The 18,027-nt window shown below is 39.1% G+C and overlaps 1 protein-coding gene across 1 annotated transcript in view; it reads right to left on the bottom strand.

Moving 5' to 3' along the window:
• Window positions 1–18,027, bottom strand: part of CPLX1 (complexin 1) — a 111,502-nt gene that overhangs the window by 66,288 nt on the left and 27,187 nt on the right. The window lies entirely within an intron of this gene.

Raw genomic sequence — 18,027 nt, 5'->3', positions numbered from 1 at the left:
ATGAACATCTTGTGTCGTTATGTGTACTCAAGTGGGCTAGAATATACATGTGGAAATCCTTTGGCTCACGCTTCTACAGATGGCAGGTGTATCGTCCTGGGAAGGGGGATCCTGGTGACACCGTCATGTTTGTTTCCCAAACCCAACACAGAGCTTTCTGAGGGTACAGATTGTATTCCTTCCTTCTTTTCTCTCCCCACAATGTGGCTAAACATGAGACTACACTGATAAAGATGTATTGAATAGAACTCAATAAGAACAGACTATATTGTACTATGTAGAACCAGTGACAGCTGCTCAGACATCTGGATCCACACCCACTTGGACTGCTAAAGTGCCCAGAGGCTTGGAGGGATGATAATCAGCTTTGTGCCAGAGGTGGCTTCTCTGCTGGACTCTGAGAGATCAAGAGCTAAGGGAACAGCAAAAGCAACTACTATGAGAAGTAACATGTGCAAAAAGGATTCAGCACCATGTTTGAAAGACAGCGATGGAACAGAGCAACACTAAGCAAGGGAGTTAATTAAGGAGGTAGAAGCTTCAGTGTTAGAGCACTTCAAAGCCAATGATTTTCAAGTTTTTTACTCGGTTTGAGAGGCTGCAAGGAAACTTAACGTCCAGAACGTTTGTTATTTCAAATGATTTGAAATATTTGGAAAGGGAAATGGGAAGAAGTGGCCCTTTTAAAAAAAGATTAAGTAAGAGATTATGCTGTCAGTCCCCACTGAGAAAGATGCAGAACTGTCTGAGAACTTTCAGTGTTAATGAACAATTGGTAAAGAAATAGAGAGAGAAAGAAAATGATCCAGAAACACTTTGCTGGAAACTCTTGTGGCTCTGAGAGGGGATGGGGTGCATGGATCTGTCTTCTCCAACCAAGAAAGGATGCATGACTTCTAGGGTCCCCATCAGTCCCAAATTCCTTCTCATAAAGGGGAAATCAGATGAAAGGGATTGAAACCAGCTGAGTTAGCAGAGCCCAAACTATGCCTCTGTCCAACTTCTTCCAAAGAACAATAGGACTTTGAATATTGTTCTTCTCCAATCTCTCTCTTGTAGAACATGGTCTGGTAATCACAGCATCACAATTTCTCAAATTTAGAAGAACTGTGAAGGGAACACGATGAGGAGAGGATTGTGGGATGACTGCTTTAGAGCTGGCACCGATATTAAGAAATCATTAAATCCAACCCCTCCAACGCTCTCGCATGCCACTTGTTTGCAATCAATAGATCAGGATTCCACTCCTAGTTCTGAGATTTGGGGCAAATTACTTCAACTCTTCTATTGGCTTCTTTTTCAGTAAGATAACGGGGTTGGACCAGATGGTCTCTAAGGCACTATTCCCTCGAAATAGGATCCTAGGAGCGTAGATTTGAAACTGGGGTCATCTAACCCAAACCCCTAATTTTATAGATAAGGAAATGGAGCCAGGATACCAAGAAATGATGTCGATCTGAGTAAAAGGAGGCAGCTGCACGACCCAAGAATGTTCTTTGCCTCCCTTGGATTCTCTCACCATAGAGTCTGTAATGCTATTCACTTGGGAGTCTGGTTGGGAATGGAGACAATAGTCACCAATGGTTACCTAACTATACCTTTTAGCTCAATGATTGGCAGGGCCAAAAAAAAACCCACCAACAACCCAAAACCAAGCAAAACAAAACCCACTTTAATTGCATAGGAAATTCTGAATGTATTTCCTGTTGATGGAATGCATACTTCATATCCCAAGCCAAAGCAGAAATTCCTTGAAGCTAGAATTCTCACCCAGGATTAGACTAATAATAATGATGATAATAATGATTCTGATGATGATGGTTGTAAAAAAAAATAATAACTTATTTATATAGTGCTTTTCTCTCCCAAAGCTTTTCTTAACAATAGCCCCAGGAGGCAAGGTCACATAGCTGATAAGGGCAGAACCAAAAATCCTTCCCCTCACTTCTGACTTGGAGCTCTTTCTGGGTTCCCACATCAGAGGAAGATGTGCAGCCCTTCCTTCCTCTCTAATTGAAGCTATGTCCTACCATGCCCCATCCCCCCAGCTAAGGACTGCTCCCCTCCCCCAACCTAGATTATGGGGGTGGGGATCCAAGCCTGTCTTTGCTAATAGTTCATCTTCCCTACGCTGGCAAGCATCCCCAGGAAAAGGAATAGCTCCAGTCTCTGGGTTTTTTCCTTGCTTTTAAAAACAGTCAAAGGCATAGAAAACATTTCTTCACCCCTTTTTATTGACTCTCCTCAGGCTTTTTGAAAATCCCTTGTTAGCTTGTCTGGAAATTTCTTTTCCATCTTGAATATATCCTACTTCCATAACCTCCATTCACAATTGTATTCTTTAGCTCCCTCATATTCCCTCCCTGGGGCTCTTCTTCTCCCTTGGTCCAATGTGGCTCATTTTCCTGGACTGAGTGTGGGGGGCGTCAGGGAGTCATAGTATCATCACCCTAACATTGAGGCTTGGGAGAGAAATCTGTCGGTTCTTGGTTTGTGAGGAAAGAGAGAGAGTTTAAGGGAGCTTAGAGATAGAAAGGGAGCTGGAATACTGAAAAGCTAGCCTTTCTCTGTCTGTTTTCACACACACACACACACACACACACACACACACACACACACACACACACACACACACTCCCCTTGTCTTATCACCTCTCCTCTGAATCTCTCTGTTCCCCTCTTCCTTTCCCCTTTCTTCCTCTCTCTAATTCTTTCTCTTGGCCCTCTGCCCTTTCCTCCTCCCTCCCTTCCTTCTTATCATCCTCTTTCTTCCTTTCCTTCTTCCTTCTCTTATTTCTTTCCCCCTTTCCCCCTTTTTCTCTGTCCCCCATCCCTTTTTCATCTCTCTCTTCTTTTGAACTCTCTAAAACCTTTCTCCTAACTATCCTATTCCCTTTTCCTTCTCCCTCCCCTTCTTTCTTCTTTCTCCCTCCCTCCTTTACTCTCAGTCTGTCCTTTTTTCTCTCCTTGACCTTGTTCTCTAGGCCTTTCCCTGCTCCCTGTCCCTCCTGCCTTATTTCCCCCCCCTCCAATCCTTCTTCTCTTTTCTCTCACCTTCCTGTCTCCTGGAGAGTCAAGGCAATTCACCAAATATTTATAGAATACCTATTCTAAACAAGGACTTATGCACCGTCCTGGGATACAGAGACACATAAAACAATTTTTGCTCTTGAAGAAGGATGACAAATGCACACAAATATTACAAGTTCAAATCTTTCTAAGTACATTGGAGAGAAGAAATATGGAGAGAGGAGAGATTATAGAAGAAGTGGGGTATGCAGTAGACAGCTAGCTAGACTTAGAGTCAAGAAAATCTGAATATAAATCCAGCTTCAAGTACTTGCTTTCCATATAATCCTGAGTAAATCAATGTCTGCTTCCTTTTCTTCATCTGTAAAATGGGAATAATGATAACATCAGCTTCCCAGGATTGTTGTGAGGATAAAATAAGACAAAATTTGTAAAGCGCTTTATAAAAGTGTTTAAAGCATCATATAAATGCTGTTTATTATTATCATCACCATTTGGACAGTAGGCAGATTAGCAGTTAGCTGAGGGATGGATTTGAGAAGGGAAGAGGCTAGAGATAGGGAAATCAAGTAGGAGGTTATTGTACTAGCCCAGATTTAGGGCCAAACCTAGGGTGACGGCACTGAGACTGGAAAAAGGAGAGAGTGGATGTAACAAATGCGATGAAATTAGCTTCACATTTACAAAAGTAAATTCCTATTATTATTCCTATTTTACAGATTAGAAAACTGAGGCTCAGAACTTAATACATTCTTAATACAATGTAATGTATACATTAAGAGAACTCTGAGGTATTACATATACTCTCAGAATAGCTAAGATGACAAGAAAAGAGAATGATGAATGTTGGAGGGGATGAAGGAATTCTGGGACACTAAGTACAATGTAAGTATTGTTAACTTCATAACATGAAGTTAAGAGGTGGGCAAGTTAGGAGTGGGGGAAAGATGGTGAGATTGGTCATGGTGATTTCAGAATATAGAAATGTGGACATGGACTTTATGGGGCAGGTTAGGGCCAAAGTTATGAATTTGGAAGTAATTTATATGGAAGTGATAATTGAAGGCATGGAAGTGAATGAGATCATAGAGGGAGGGAGGAAAGAGAAGGGAGAGGGGGGGAAGAGACAAGAAAGATTAAGAGGGAAGGGAAAGAGAAGGGAAAGGAGAAAATAAATAAAGGAGGTAGGGGAAAAGGAAATGGAGAAAAAGAGAATATTTGAAGACAAAATCTTAGAGAACTCTAATATTTCAGGATTGAATGGGAGGAAGATGAGTAACTAGCAAAAGAGACAGGAGTGTTCATAGTTATAGGAAGAGAACCCTAAGAGTAGTGTGTGATAGAAGCCTAAGGAAGAGTCTAAACCTAGACCCTAAGGTCTGGGTATAGCCAGTGGCAGGAATTGCAGAGAAGTTAAAGAGAACAAAGGCAGAAGAAGAAAAAAAAAAGATGACAGGACTTGGCAATTCCAAGGTCATTAAGAGAGCAACTCGAGTAGAGACAGAGAGGGAAAGAAGCCAAATCATGAGAAATTGAAGAGAGAGTGATGGTTGAGGCATTGTTTCAAGTAAGGGTCCACCGAGATCTTCTCAAAAGAAATGATTCCTTTTATCCAGGGCAGAAGACTAGAGCCAATGGTTTATCAAGTTGGCTCCCTCCTGAGCTCTGAGGTTCAGGGATTCTGCCATTCCAGAATGTATCTGTTCCAAGTCCATCCTTGTTGGACAAAACCAAAATAATTGTATTAATTAAGCCCCCAAGGGAACCAGCTTGCAGGAACCTGACAGGCCAGTGAGCTGGCAAGCTGTGCTTTGCCAGACCCTGGGCTTCTTGTAATTAACTGACTAAGTTTTCATTGCTCCTATGGGAGTTAACCAGCAGAAAGAGAATAGCCTAGAACTGCATAGGGGAAGTACAGAAAATGACCAACACACCATTTTTAATATTTCCTCAGCCTCTGACAAAGTGAGTCAACCGCTACAGCACATGGGAGCTTTATTTAACACATGTGGTTGTCACCTGTACATGTCTGGTGTTCCATTGGGGCTAATTACCTCTGAATGGCGCAGGAGGGCCATTGCTATTTGAATGGGAATGTTCAATCAATCACATGAGCAGTGTCCTTACACAAGGCTGTCATCCCACAACATCATGCCAGATGGGTCCAAACTAGCACAGTATTCAAATGTTACAGAACATCAGCATCAGCCATGCCATTGAACAAGTTCCTAAATGTAATTTTAAGTATGATTATTGGAGCCTAGATTTAGAGCTGGAAAGGTCTTTAGAAATCATCTAATCCTAAATGGTCAAAGGATATGAATAGACAATTTTCAGATGAAGAAACTGGGATCATTTCTAGCCATATGAAAAGGTTCTAAATCACTATTGATCTGAGAAATGCAAATTAAGACAACTCTGAAGTGCCACTACACACCTCTCAGATTAGTTAAAATGACAGGAAAAGATAATGATAAATGTTGAAGGAAATGTGGGAAACCTGGGACACTGATACATTGTTGGTGGAATTGTGAACAGATCCAACTATTCTAGAGAGCAATTTGGAAATAGGCCCAGAAGGCTTTCAAACTGTTCATACCCTTTGATCCAGCAGTGCTTCTACTGGGCTTATATCCCAAAGAATTTTTTTTTTTATTAAAGCTTTTTTATTTACAAAACATATGTGGGGATAATTTTTTCAACATTGACTCTTACAAAACCTTTTGTTCCAAATTTTCCCCTTTCCCTCCACCCCCTTCCCTAGCTGGCAGGTAGTCTAATACATGTTAAATATGTTAAAATACATGTTAAATCCAATATATGTATACATATTTATGCAGTTATCTTGATATACAAGAAAAATCAGATAAAAAAGGAAGAAAAATAAAAATGAGAAAGAAAACAAAATGCAAGCAAATAATAACAGAGAGAGAGACTGCTATGTTGTGGTCCACATTCTGTTCCCACAGACCTCTCGCTGGATGTAGATGGCTCTCTTCATCACTGGACAACTGAATCATCTCATTGTTGAAGAAAGCCACATCCATCAGAATTGATCATTATATAGTCGTATTAATACTGTGTATAATGATCTCCTGGTTCTCATTTCACTCAGCATCAGCTCATGTAAGTCCCTCCAGGCCCTTCTGAAATCATCCTGCTGGTCATTTCTTACAGAACAATAATATTCCATAACATTCATATACCATAACTTATTCAGCCATTCTCCAGCTGGGCATCCATTCAGTTTCCAGTTTCTGGCCACTACAAAGAGGGCTGCCACAAACATTCTTACACATACAGGTCCATTTCCTTCTTTAAGATCTCTTTGGGATATAAACCCAATAGTAACACTGCTGGGTCAAAGGGTATGCACAGCTGGATAACTTTTTGAGCTTAGTTCCAAATTGCTCTCCAGAATGGTTGGATCCCTTCACAGTTCCACCAACAATATATCAGGTCCCAACCTTGTTTCACCCCCAAAGAGATCGTAAAGGAAGGAAAAGGACCCACATGTGCAAAAATGTTTGTAGCAGCCCTTTTTGTGGTAACAAGAAACTGGAAACTGAGTGGATGCCCATCAGTTAGAGAAAAAATTATGGTATATGAATGTTATAGAATATTATTGTTCTATAAGAAATGACCAGTAGGATGAACACAGAGAGGTCTGGAAAAACCTACATGAACTGATGCTGAGTGAAATGAGCAGGACCAAGAGGTCATTTTATACAACAACAATACTATATAATGATCAATGAAATTATCTAATCCAATCCCTTCATCCATTTTCTATCTATCTACCTACTATCCCTATATCTCTCTTTATATCTATCTCTCTATCTATCTATCTATCTATCTATCTATCTATCTATCTATCTATCCATCTATCTATCTATCTATCTATCTATCTATCTATCTATCTACCTATCTAACTGTATCTATCAATATCTATATCTGTCCACTCCTATCTGTTAGGTTCTTACTAAGTGCTAATGATCACTTAGTAAGAACCTAACACATATCTATATTTATCTCTATCATCTACCTCTCCATCTATTAATCTATCCAATTAGCCAACATGTTTATTCATTCAGTCACCCATTTGTTTATCCTTCCACTTTCTACTTTCTTTGTATTTATTTGTTTATGCTTTATATTGTTTCTTGGGCTTCCCCCCATTTTACTTTATTTTCATTCTGAACTTTCTAGACATCAAATCAAATGAGCATTTCCATATATATATTACACAGCATTCTTATATATATTATATATATATGTATATATATATATATATTATGCGGATTCTTGACAAAAGAACAAAACAAAACAAAAAGTAAAGAGTTAGTCTTCAACTTAATATAATATGTTACTACCGAGGAATATAATGAACTTGTTTTTAGACATGCATGTTGATTTTAAGTTGCTGGTGGTGCACACAAGTGGGAGATGTTCTATAGTTAAATTAAGAGATGGTAGTGGAGCTCAGAAAAAAGGTTAGGACTTGAGTTTAAGGGCATTTAAAGGGATAACCCTAGAAGGCATAACTAAAAACAATAAGGGAAGATATCAAAAGCCAAATCCAGGCTTGAAAGCAGGAAAGACTTCCTAATAATTAGAGTTCTCTCACAGTGGAATGGTTTGCTTCAAGAGGTAAAGAACACATTCTCAGTGAAGGTCTTCAAATAAAGGCTGGATGATCAATTGTTGGGCATGCTGATATGTATGATCAGGCATATGTTGGATTGTCACTGAATCACCGATGTCACTGAAATCCTTTCCTACTTCAGAATTCTATGATTCCAAATGTATTGAAGTTTCCATCCCTCATAACTTCACAATATTCTCTCTGTCTCTCTCTTTTTTCTTCTCTTTCTCCCTCTCTCTCTCCCTCCCTCCCACCTTCACTCCCATCTTACCTACCTCCCTCCCTCTCTCTCTCTTCCTCTCTCCCTTTTTCTCTCCCTCCCTCCCTTCCCCCTCTCTCTTTTTTCCCCTTCTGTCATTATCTTTCTCTTCCTTTCTCTATTCCCTTTCTCCCCCTCTGTCCTCTTTCTCTGTAACACTCAGCACTAATTAGTATACACACTACTGACAGATAATGTGTCTTCTCTGGAATATCATGAATCTATCTCCTTCGTGGTCTTTCCCACACATTCAATATTTTTAGACCACTACATTATCCTGTTAAACCCAGAGCCCTGAGGAAGGTAATAAATCATCCAATTAGCAAGTAAATATATGGATTTTTTACTCATATGAGCAGAAATAAAGGAGAGATGCCCAATTGCTACTTGAACACTTCCATTTTTGGGAAAACTTATTATCTTACACATCCAACAATTGGTCAGATGAACAGCTGAGCTTCCAGAAAACTTCTAATGACTAGTGATAAAGGAATGGAAAGCTAGGTTTAGTCTGTGCTCCCATCTTTAATATGGTCCATTCTCTAGAATTTAACACTTAGTACTAATCTTTCATGTATTGATTCAAATTTGCGTGAGTTTTTTCTCCTCAGATAGACTATGAAGTCTCCTTAACCTTTTCCCATTCCCTTAATGTGCCTATATATGCACTCACATAGCCCTCTGCTCTTGTCTCTTATTCATGACCTTACAACATCTCTTTTAAGCAAACCCTCCCAAATATCACCTCTAGCCCTAATCTCTCTCATGAACCCAATTCCACATCTGCACCAGGAGATGTTCAGCCCCCTCAGACTCCACATGTTCCAGACCTTTCCCCCAAAAAAACTTGCTCCTCTTTCTGATTTGACTGTTTGGTGAGTTGTGTTATTACTATCTTGCCAGTCAACCAGGCTGAGAATCTGAGAGTTTGATGTTGTTCTCTCCTCCTCAGCCCCACATCCAATCAATTACCAAAATTTGTGGATTTTGCCCTCCAATATCTCCCACCATCTATCTCTTCCTTCCCATTCCCATTAGTTTTTCCGTAACCCAACACTTGCCAGCTTTCCTATGTGCTACTGCAAAACCCTCCTAATTGGTCTTGCTTCCAAACTCCTCTCCCTCCAATCCATCTTTACATGTGGTCAGATGAATCTTTCTAAAGCATCCCTTTGACCATATTCCGAGTTACCTAGGTGAGACAGTAAATAGGATACTGGGTCTGGAGTCAAGAAGACCTGAATTCAAATCCAGTCTCACTTATCATCTCAATATGTATCCTTAACTTCTGTTTGTCTCATTTTTCTCAACTGTAAAATGGAGAATAAGAAAAGCACCTATCCCACAGTTTGTTTTGAGGATCAAATAAGATAATATTTGTAAATAGTAGAATCTATACGAATGCTGTTGTTTGTTGTTTTTATTGTTATTATTGTATGTTTCCTTGTTCAGACATCACCAAGGGCTCTTTGTTGCTTACCATATAAAGCCTAAATGCTTTAGTTAGGCATTTAAAGGTCTTCACAATTTGGTCCTAAAATATTTTACAAGTTTTTTTTTCTTCTGCTTCCATACACATACTTGATAGTATAGTCAAATAAAACTATAAGCTATAGTTCTCTGCCTCTGGGCTTTTGCCTGTGCTATTTCCTACTCCTAGAACACTTCGCCAATCATTTAATAAGCATTTTTTTTTTTGGAGGCTGGGGTTAAGTGACTTGCCCAGGGTCACACAGCTAGGAAGTGTCAAGGATCCGAGACCAGATTTGAACTCTGGTCCTCCTGAATTCAGGGCTGGTGCTCTATCCACTGCGCCACCTAGCTGCCCCCTAATAAGCATTTATTAAGTGCCTTCTATGTGCTAAGTATGATCTTCAGTGCTGTAGATAAAGACAGAAGATAGTTCTTTCTTTTAAGGTGCTCATGAGAGATCACATATGCTCTCCCAACATAGCCATCTTTTGTAATCCTACCTTTTCTTTACTGCCAAATCAAATTTCACCTAATCCTTAAACCAGCCTTATTTTCAGAACATCCTAATGCTTTGTATATCCCTCTGCCCAATCCACCCTGCTCCAAATATGGCATTTATCACATCTGTCCAGACACTGTAGTTACTTGTCCCTGTGTCTTATTTACAGCCTTCTCCACTAAATTGTAAGCTCATTAAGGGTCTGCATACAACAAGCACTTAATTCATGTTTGTCTGATGAATGGCTGTGAAATTTTGATTCTGTGAATGAATAAAAGATGGATGGATGGATGGAAGAAGGATTGGATGAGTGAGTGGGTAGATGAGTGGGTAGATGGAATTACAGTAACCAGAGACTCAAATTGTCTATATGGGAAATACCCTATTTCTTTGTGATATGTTTCCTTGGGCAAGGCGAATGAGGAAGACATGGACAAGAACCAGATTGGATTCAAATAAAATTGTCAGCAATCATATCAGATAACTGGATGGACAGAGTGATTTGACCCCATGTAAAGCAGTTCTGTTCATGAAGGACCATTGGCTAAAACCAAAGATGTCACTCCTGGACAATGGTGTGAGGGCTTCAGGCATGCTGGAGGAGGGACCTAACTAACAATCCATCATTGATGCTCCCTTTTTCTGAAGGCTCGCCTTTAAAGAAAAATGAGATTGAGCTAATCAACACTCCCCACAAGGTCTGCTTGGAGATCTTGCTGTGATTAGCAGGGAGAGCTGCTTGGCAGATGAAATCCCTCATGCCTGCAGCTCCAGAGATGGCAGAGAGGGCTCTGTTCTGATATTCCATTTCTTCTCACTGTGAATCTGCACTCCCAAGGCAAAGCTGTCATGGATTTTTTGTTTGTTTTTTTTGCCACTCATGCTCACAGAATGATGCTTTTTGTTCCTTCCTGAAAGTGAATTCTACCACTCCAGCTTCCTGCTGAAGAATTTTTTGTCCTGTGCACGAAATAGGAATTAACTCTTCTTGCTCTCTGGAAAGACTAAATTTCAGTGTTCTGATGGTCCCTGTCAGTGTATCTGGTGGTCTCTAGACTTATAGTGTCTGTCAGATATAATGTCAGTTCCTCTAGTTAGCCATTGGTTTCTCTAGCCCAGGATACTTTTTACCTCTTTCAGGAACACTGAGGGGTGTGCTATGGAAAGCCAAGATCACCCTTCATGAATGAGGGTGCATTTATTCCAAATCACTCTTAAAACCCTAAGCTGAAGAAAGGATGATTTGCCCTGTCACCTCCCTCCTAAGGAAGTTTTCATTTAGAACTACAGAATCTCAGAGCTTGCCTGAATATAGAATTTCCTCTAAGATATCCTTGGAAAATAATCATCCATATTTTACATGACTGTACGTGTATAACTGTTATCTGATTGCTTTCTGTCTGGTGGGAGGGAACAAAGAAAGAAAGAATTTGGAACTTAAAGCTTTTTTTAAATGTTGAAAAAATGTTTTAACTTGTAATTGGGAAAATAGTATCTTTTTTTAAAGCTTTCTATTTTCAAAATATATGCATAGGTAGTTTTCAACATTCATCCTTGCAAAATCTTGTGCTCTAAATTTTTTCTCCCTCCTTTCCTCCCACCCCAAGTAATCCAATATACATTAGCATGTGAAGTTCTTCTATATATATTTCCACAATAATCATGCTGCACAAGAAAAATCAGATCAAAAAGGAAAAAAAAATGAATAAGATAAACTCAGTCCCCACATTCATATCTCTGAGTGCAGATGGCTCACTTCATCACAAGAACATTGGAACTGGCCTGAATCAACTCGTTGTTGAAAAGAGCCACAGCCATCAGAATTGATCATTGTACAATATTGCTGTTATTATGTACAATGTTCTTCTGGTCCTGCTCATTTCACTCAGCATCAGTTCATGTCAGTCTCTCCAGGCCTTTCTGAAATCATCCTGCTGGTCATTTATCATAGAACAATAATATTCCATAACATTCATATACCACAATTTATTCAGCCATTCAGTATCCACTCAGGTTCCAGTTCCTTGCTACCACAAAAATTTTTGCACAGGTGGATCCTTTTCCCTTTTTATGATCTCTTTAGGATGGAGGCCCATTAAGGACACTGATGTATCAAAGATATACACACTTTGATAGCCCTTTAGGCATAGTTCCATATTAGTCTCCAGAATGGTTGGATCAGTTTACAACTCCACCAACAATGTATCAGTGTCCCAGTCTTCCCACACACCCTCCAACATTTATCATTTTTTTCCTGTCATCTTAGCCAATCTGAGAGGTATATAGAGGTACTCAGAGTTGTCTTAATTTGCATTTCTCTGATCAATAGTGACTTAGGGCATTTTTTCATTTAACTAGAAATAGTTTTAATTTCTTCATTTGAAAATTGCTTGTTCATATCCTTCGACCACTTAGCAATTGGAGAATAACTTGTTTTCTTATAAATTTGGGTCAATTCTCTATGTATTTTAGAAATGAGGCCTTTATCAGAATCCTTGGATATAAATATTTTTCCCAGTTCACTGTTTCTGTTCTAATCTTATCTGCATTGGCTTTGCTTGTACAAAACTTTTAAAATTTAATATAATGGCATTACTCATTTTGCATTCCATAATGTACTGTAATTCTTTAACCACAAATTCCTTCCTTCTCACAGATCTGAGGAATAACTCTTCTCATTTGCTTATAATATCACTCTTTATATCTAAATCATGAACCCATTTCGATCTTATATTGGTATAGGGTGTTAGGTGTGAGTGAGTGCTTAGTTTCTGCCATACTAATTTCTAATTTTCCCAGAATTTTTGTCAAATAATTAATTCTTTTTCTAGAAGCTGGGGTTATTATAGTCATTAACTACTGTGTCCTGTGAACCTAACCTATTCCACTGATTGACTACTTTAAAATAAAATGTTATCTCTAACAATAATAAAAGAAAAAAAGTAGTCATCCAACTTTACTGGAAGACTTCTAACAATCAAAGACTCATTACCTCTTCATACCACCCATTCCATTTTGGGAAATTGTTCATTGTTTTTTCTCACATAGAATCACTGTCTCCATGCAACTTCCACCCATCAGAGACCAAGTAGAACAAGTCCTATACACGAGAACCCTTCACATATATAAAGATACTTACTGGTAGACTATAAGCTTCTCAAAAGGCATTTTTGTTATTGTAGTTGTGGGATCTAATACAATATCATATATAGTAAATATTAGTTAAATTGATGTCTCCTCTAAGCCTTCTCTTTCCTAGGCTAACCATCCCTTGCTCCTACACTCTTTCCTCATGCTTTCCAGTCTTTTTCATCCTGGCCACTATCAATGTCCTTCCTAAAATATGGCACCTGAAACTAAACCTAATGCTTTCAGAATACATAAAGTTCCCCTTATAACAAGATAACACTAAAAGAGTTCAAAGGAAGTGTGAACATTCTCTTTGCCAGAGCTGTCCCAAAATAGAATGAGATGACTTAACAGGTAATAAGTTCCTTTCACTAGATATTCAAAGGGAGACAGTATGATCTCAAGGATATTGTAGAGGGGAGAACTGTTCAGAGACACATTGGAATAGAGACTTCTCAGGTCTCTCCCAACTCTGAAATTCTGTAGGATTCTAGTTCAGGACTAACTGGCCTCTGATTCTAAATCTATGAGGATTTGTAGAAAATACTCATGTTGAAACTGGGGACAAAATAGATGAGCATTGTTTTAGCAAAAGGGGTTATATTGGGGGGGAGGAGAATAGATGGTGACACTGCTGTAATACATATTTTATGAGCCATTTTCCGCATCTCCTTTCATCTAAAATCATGAAGATTCAGCTGAGGCAAGGGAGAAGATGAAACAAGATGAGATGAGCTGTGATACATAATTCCTCTCAGATTCCACCCCCCTCTCCACACACACTTTTCTTGCTGCAGGCCCCTGTGGCTTTGCAGGCTTAATTCAGCACATCTGACAGACTATATTCCATCAGTCAGTAAACTCATCCTGTTGATCCTACTACAATAGTTTCCATATCTGGACCCTTCTCTCCACTTCTATTGCATCATTTTTGTCCAGGTCCTCTTCACTTCTCATCCATCTAGCTTCTGAATTAGCTTTTCTACCTTTAGTCTTTCCCCTCTTCCTTCATTAGGCTGCTAGAATTAATTTTCTTTAAACACTTCTCAGATTACATTATCCCTTTGTTCAAAAAATTCAGTTGTGTCTATTATGTAAAACCCAGACTTATTAAGTTGACATTCGAGGTCCTCCATGTTTTGTTCCCAACTCATTTTCTAGCCTTATTTCCATCTCCATACTCTGCATTCCATGTTGACAGAAAAGTTGGCCATTTCCTGCACATAATCAATGACTTCCTGCTTCCCTACTTTTGCTTCCACCATTCCCTCTATCCAGAATTTCATCCACCAGTGCTACCTCCCAATGGAGGAATCTGGAATATGGGTCATATCTGTACCAGGCTGGAAACTCGACATCACCTCTGTATTATAATGCCCAGGATGTTTGCCTGATGTCAGTTCCTCCCCCATCTGGATCCACTGCCTAAAGAGCAATCCAAAGCCTTGGGGATGATACTCTACTGGTGAGAGAAATCCAGATTTTTGGAAATGTGGCACCATAGAGAATCTGGACAGGAAGAGATTAGAGAGATCATTGAGGAAAAGCCACTCATTTTACAAATGGAGAATCTATGGCTCCGAATGCCTTTTTCTAATTAGGAATTGGCTGACATCAGCTACAAGCTCATGTCCCCTGATATCCTGCCCAGGGTTCTTCCCATGATTAAAAGCAAGGTCTAAACATTAATGGAAAGGGTGTTTTAAAAATGGAACTGTATTTTCCTTCTGCATTTGCCTGCATCTCACCCCAAGTCCCCCAAGCCAGGAACAGGCTTCCAGGAAGAATTTTACATTTAACTTAGATGTAAATGATGACTGAATGCTCTAATAATGTCCTCCAAATGAAAGGCCCGGCCACTTCAGGTTGCTAGAAATTCAGATTTCAGATGATTCTCTGTGGATACCTAGCCACGAAAGGTCTTTTAGCATCCCTCTGCTAGACCATGCAGTGGGAAGAACAAGAGGACTTGGGTTTGAGTCCCCTGCCCGGTACCATGTGACAATGGGCCCCTCTCTGAGCTTCAGTTTTCCTTCCAGCTCTAAAGCCTGGAATAGCCAACCGAGGGGCCAAGAGAAAATGCAATATCCCATTGAAAGATATTTTCAAATGGCATCAGGCACATGCCCTGCAGCCAGAGCACCTGTTTAGGCTGTATCTCGAGCACCAGGGCAGATTCTGCAGAGTTCTGTGCCTGGTGCTCTGGCCTCCCAGGCTCTGAATCAACAATCTTCTTTCTGGCTCAGTTACTTTTCAAGGCTTCTGCCAGCATGTGGTGGACTTGTCTCATTACCCTGTGAGATTTCCAACAGGGCTTTCCCCAGCAGCCCCATAGCTCCAGAGCCACTGAGTCAGCTCGGTGCTTTCTTGCAGATGCCGGAATTTCCGAACTGGAAGGAACCAGACTTCGGAGGACTTTGGGTCCAATTTGTAACTGCATAAGAGTCCCTTCAACTACATTTTTTTAGTCTTTATTTGAAGACTTCTAATGGGGAGAAGGAGGTTGTGGCCATAGCAAATTGAGGTAAGCTGTTACACTTTGGGAAATGGAACCTATAGGGCAGGAAGTTTTTCCTCAAATCAGATTTAAATCGGCCTTTTTGCAGCTTCCATCCTAGGCCTGCCCTTTAAACATGAGGGAACAAGTCTAATCTTTTTTCTGTGGAATAGCCCTTTCAATATTTGTAGATAGCTAAATGTCCCACCTAAATACTCACAAGAGCAATTTAGAACTATACCCAAAGAACTACAAAACTGTGCAAAACTGTGCAAACCCTTTGATCCAGTAATAAAATTATAGGATCTGTATCCCAAAGAGCTCATAAAAGAGAAAGAACCCACATATACAAAAAATATGTATAGCAATTCTTTTTGTTCTGGCAAAGAATTGGAAATAGAAGGGATGCCCATCAATTGTGAATGACTGAATATGTTGTGGTATAGGTATGTAATGGAATATTATCGTGCTATAAGAAATGATAAGCTGATTTTTCTTGTGCAGCATGATAAATGTGGAAATACCTATAAAAGAATTGCATATGTTTAACAGATATGGGATTACTTTCTATCTAGGGAAAGGGAAAGGGGAAAGGAGGGAGAAAAATTTGGTGCACAAAGTTTTGTAAGGGTGGATCCTGAAAACTATCTTTGTATGTATTCTGAAAATAAAAGGCTTTTATTTATTCCTTCCTTCCTTCATTTATTTGTTTATATCGTCCATTTGTTTATTTATTTAGCTACTATTCTTATTCTGACATCTTGATAAATATTTCTGCTTTGAGCTAATCCTATCTACTAGATGATTATTAAAGAAAACAGAACCAATGTGGAGAGGGGTTTGTGAACTAAAGCTTCAGGAGAGCCTTTGAACCTGAAGTAGTAATTGCCCTCTTGGAGACCCAACTTGCATTATGAGAATTCCAAGTTGGAGAAGAAATAGCTCCAGAATGGGTGCTGTGTCATTTTTGAAAATAATAAACATCATAAGTCCAAACCATAGATCCCCTCTATCAATAACCTCTTTTGAGTTGACATAAATCTATTAATTATGGTTCTTTAAATTCAGTCATTCAATTAGCCCTGAAAACACCTAGCTGTACTGTTTGCCAGTTCATGTTATGCTGAACATGAAATTATTTTGCTAAAAATCAAGGCAAATTATATTTATGGGACTTCCCTGGTCTATCAATCTTGATACTCAATCAAAGGTGAGGGCCATCTCCAGTCATCCTGAACTATATCTGGCCACTGGACCCAGATGGCTCTGGAGGAGAAAGTGAGATAGATGACCTTGCACAGCCCTCTTTCATTTAATCCAATTAAATGCAACTGTATGTCCTGGAATCACCTCCCTGAAGTCATGGTCCTTTTCAAGGACAAAGGACAAGTAACAATCAAAAGTCAGAATTTAGTCCATAGGATTCTAACTCTTCTTTCTCTGAACTCATTGATATTTCTTCTTACAATGTCTAGTAGAGCTCCTGCCAGGCTAATCTTCTCTATCTCAAATTCTAAGACATACCCATCACTCCAACATTCCCATCACTTTGATCCAACAACCAGTACCTCTTTGTCAGTGGGGATCAGGGATGTGTCAGAGATCATAGTCAGAGATGTGCCGACAAATGTTTAACAATGTTTCCAGGGGGAAAAATTAGCACGATATACTTTTAAGTATAATCTATACTATTAACGGTTTCTTAAGTCTAGACAATGCACAAGACAATGAATCAAATCCTGATTTTTACCCGTCTGCAGGTATAAATGCTCACATTGAAAATTTAACAAATGGCTCTCTGAAGAACCCTCTCAGCTGGCTTCTTCATATCCTTGATCAGATCCTGAATAGTAGTCTTTTTTGATGATTTTTTCATATTTTGAAGGGTTAAACTGTCATCAAAGGAAAAGATTTATTATTCCACTTTTGAGAGTTAGAAACTCCAAATCATGTACTTTGTTCTACTCAGATGTTCAAAGGAAAATATTTTAACAGAAAATGCTACTCTTAATCCCCTTTATCCATCCTGTTTCTTTCAAATAAGGTATGTACTTCCAAGGCCATATTCCAGTAATGAGTCCTTATTTTACCAAGACTTAATCATATCCATGAAGTCAAATTTGCCCCTTTGTTTTAGTATATTTAGTTTCCACCACATTATATCTCTGTTTTGTGCACTTGAATACAAACATCTAAGGTCATGGTTTTGTTTTTATTTTTGTTTTTGTTTTGCTATTTCTTTGTTGGCCTGTATCTACTCTGAATTCTTAGGTATCTTTCCTAATAGTCTTCTTCCTTCATAGTCACTACTCTCTGTGGAAATGAGTCAGTGTATATGTGAAGTCATCCTCCTCTTTCCTTTTCATTAAATGTCCCTTTTAATTAGATTTGCAAGATTCCAAGCAAAATACATTCTTGACATCAATAGTTGGAAGCACTCCATCCCTGGCTAGAAAACTGTCATTCCTACATTTTAAATACTGCAGAAATTTCCA

Source organism: Sminthopsis crassicaudata, chromosome 6, assembly GCF_048593235.1.
Source record: "Sminthopsis crassicaudata isolate SCR6 chromosome 6, ASM4859323v1, whole genome shotgun sequence".
Lineage (NCBI taxonomy): Eukaryota > Metazoa > Chordata > Mammalia > Dasyuromorphia > Dasyuridae > Sminthopsis > Sminthopsis crassicaudata.
Note: the sequence above shows the minus strand (reverse complement) of the source record. Positions and strands in the feature narration are given on the sequence as shown.